The sequence below is a fragment of the Rattus norvegicus genome, chromosome 2 (genome assembly GCF_021556685.1).
Source record: "Rattus norvegicus strain SHRSP/BbbUtx chromosome 2, alternate assembly SHRSP_T2T, whole genome shotgun sequence".
Taxonomy (NCBI): Eukaryota; Metazoa; Chordata; class Mammalia; order Rodentia; family Muridae; genus Rattus; species Rattus norvegicus.
In genome coordinates, this window is record NC_141535.1 from 3,261,596 (window position 1) to 3,265,033 (window position 3,438).

General features: G+C 47.7%; 1 pseudogene; it reads left to right on the forward strand.

The window, feature by feature from the left end:
- Window positions 1-2,579: 2,579 nt before the first annotated feature.
- Window positions 2,580-2,724, forward strand: LOC147995915 (5.8S ribosomal RNA; annotated as a pseudogene).
- Window positions 2,725-3,438: the final 714 nt, after the last annotated feature.

A 3,438-nucleotide genomic window follows, 5' to 3' on the forward strand; every position in this document is an offset into this window, starting at 1 on the left:
ATACACTTGAGATTTTTAACTAATATATTACCCTAAACCCAGGTTGTTGGGGTATTTTCTTTCATCCTCTACCTCATATCTCAGAAAGAATGAAGAATATTATATTGGAACAAGGTCACTTGATTCTATTTCACGATGTGACTAAGAAACCTGGAATCTCCTAGTAGTACTCCTGATTTGGTTACAAAGGTGAACATTTTGTTTTATTTCTCTAGTGACATATAGTACATTTCAGTGTAGGTGCCTATTCCTCCACCGTGCAAAGAAAGGTCCCTATAATTCTAAGTGATACAAATGCAAGTGCTATTGTCTGGTCACCCTGGTTACACAATTCCACTGTGGAAAAGTCTCTGGAATCTACATGCCCCATATTTTAGTTTTTCATTCACCAATCTGAGTAATACATGTTCATGAGTCTGAACTTATAGTATCCAGGAGTTGTTTAGCTTATCTCTGCAAGACCAAGTTGCCTTCATATGAACTATATATGTATTCTTTTTTAAATTCTCAATATTATGTTCTGTTGCTCTGTAATACTAAGCAGAAATTCCATGTATGTAATTTTTTTCTTGCTCCAGAGGTGGGAGAAACAGAACACACATATGTATAGGGATACTTTAAGTCTGGGTATGTATCAGCTTTACAGTATTCTTACCATATCTCATGTCAACCTATTTCCTTACTTTAATTGATGCATATATTTTAAGTCCTATATTTATAGAATTCTAATTTTCTGATTCTTTTAGTTGAGTATTTGCTTGTTTCTGCATGTGATTGCACACATGTGGATGACGGAGTACAATTTATGGCATTCATTTCCTCCTTCCATTGTGTATGTCCCAAGGACCAAACCAAGGTTAACTGCCTTGGCAACAAATATCTTTACTATTGAGCTATTTCACTCTTCCTAGTATATTTCATAATGTATTGTTACAAGCCCAATTGCTACCCCGTGCCGAAAAAGGAATGTTTTCTCGCTGGTGTGTGCTACAATCTAAAGCATTTCTTTAGATTAAGACATTGTCCTCTTTAATACCCTATTATGATGCATATAATATCTGTGGGTATGCCGAAACACATATACACACATAATTTCACTGACATACACTTTCGGTGCCCAATGCCCACACTGAGATGGTACCGAGAATCGGGCGAAAGCCTGCGGGATTAAAGAAACACACACACACAGGTTATTATTAGCCATTCTTTTGTAAAATTTTTAATGATATCACTTCAATACATAAGCTTAGAGATAAGATATACACCCACAAACTCTCACCTACAAACTATATAAGAAGGTTTTTTATCAATGTGATATAAAACTAGAGATAACTTGGAAGAAGAAATCTTAACTGAGAAAAACCTCTTCATAAGATTGTCCAATGAAAAAGCCTGTGGGCACTTTCTTGATTAATAATTTTGTTGTAGGGCCCAGCTCCAGAAGGTCGAATTTGACTATCTAGAAGAAGTAAAAATCATAACAAGTTTTCTGTAGGTGAACCGGTGGAAGTTTCATTAAGGGAGAAGGCCAAGGGGGTGTCTGGTCCTTTCTTTGGCCTGTGTGAGTCCCTCCTCCCACTGGGAGGCGCATCCCCGGTCCCCGTTGCATTCGTGGCGTGTGCCTTGGCTGCCAGCCAAGTGAGCGTTTCGGGAAAGGCGGGGGTCGTTAAGGAGCGGTGTGGGGAGGGTGTCAGGTCTGGTCCTTCGAGGGACCTCCTCCATTCTCTCTCTCTCCCTTGCTCTTCTGCCTATGTCCTTGCCTCTGCCTCCACCACTGCTGCTTCTGCCTTGCCCTCCACTGCAGCACCTCCCTTGCCCGCTGGCCAGCCAAGGCCCTCTGCGTACTGAGGTCATTGTGCCTCTTTCTGGACCTGCTCCGTGATCTCATCTCGTGTGCACTGAGGGGGGGGGGGGCGGTACGAGGTGGCAGGGACCCGCTCACTCTCCTCAAGGCACCTGCCACCCCTCTACCACAGCTCTCCCGCTCTGAAGGTGCCGGGGTGTCTCTGTCGCGTGCAGGGGGTCCCTGTGCCACGGGTGGGCTCTCGCAGCCTGCCCAGCCTTTTGGGCCTCGCCTGTCAGTCCCGCTCCTGTCTGGGTAACTAGCTGTCCTGTTCCAGAGCAGAAGTTTAAAGACCCCGTGAAAGGGGTCGCCCTACTGCCCGTCGGCCATCCACAGGAGGGCTTCCCGTTTTCTCCCTCCACCTGGTGCTCCCTGAGACTCAGCGGGCCCCCTCCGGCCGCCGGTGCTTCCAGAGGCAGCGGTCGGGGGGCCATATCGCTGGCCCACTCTGGGTGCCCGTGGGGTCCCGGCCCAAGCACCCGACTTGCCCGCCCATTGGCTGGCCACCACCGGGTGCTGGGTTCGCTGCGTCCCATGTCCCGTGTGTCCAGCCTTTCTGTTCCCGACCCTGTCTTTTTTTTTCTTTTCACATGTATCCTTTAATTTCCCGCTGGCCGGCCTGAGGTGGAGCCGCCTGGCAGTTGGCCCCTCTCTTCCAGTGCAGCAGGGGCGGGCGGGGGAGCTTGTGCCAGTGTTAGCACCCATAGGAGTCCGTTCACACCCCAGATACTGATAAGACTCTTAGAGGTGGATCACTTGGCTTGTGAGTAGATGAAGAATGCAGCTACCTGCGATTATTAATGTGAATTGCAGGAAGCATTGATCATGGAAACTATGAACGTGAAAGACCCCCTCCAAGAAAGGGAATTGTACAAGTCCAAGGCCCTCAACTATAGAAGTAAAAAGTAAGTTTTCAGATACACAGACTCAGAACTAAAATAAGCCTGGGAAAGTTCAGATGTGTCCAAGCTTTGTGGGTCAAGCTGACCCATCATTTAGACGAAACAGACCATAAAAGAAAACAAAATACAGAAACCAATCTAAATTATTGATATTGCTTTATGGGCCACCTAACAAGAGATAAACCCCTACCCCTTGACATTCTGGAAGCCCCAACCTGCACGTATTCTCTTGCTGTGTGCCTCACTTGAATGCACCAACCACGCATCTGCTTCTGTAAGCCTGCTTCTGCTCCCCAATACCCTATGAAAACCCGCCCCTGGTTCTGTTAGGCTCGCCAGTCTTCCGAATTGACTGGGACGCCCACAGATACCTGTGTATCCTGATCAATAAAAATCCTCTTGCAGATTGTAGCCTGTGGATTCGAACTGGTCATTGGGCTCGAGGATCTCCCTGCTGAGGGAAGATTCTCTCTGAGAGTTTTACAAACTCACTAGAGGCCCCGGGTTCCTCCCGGGGCTACACCTGTCTGAGAGGAGCTTGAGGATCAATCGCTGCCATGCCCCCTTCGGTTTCGACGCCTTGGGGGGTGTGGCGTGTCACGAGCCCCCTCTGTGCACTCGAGGGGTTCTGCTGCTTGGACTCTGCTCACAGGGCCTCTCCCCTCGGCCCTCCGTCTCCCGAAGTTCAGACTG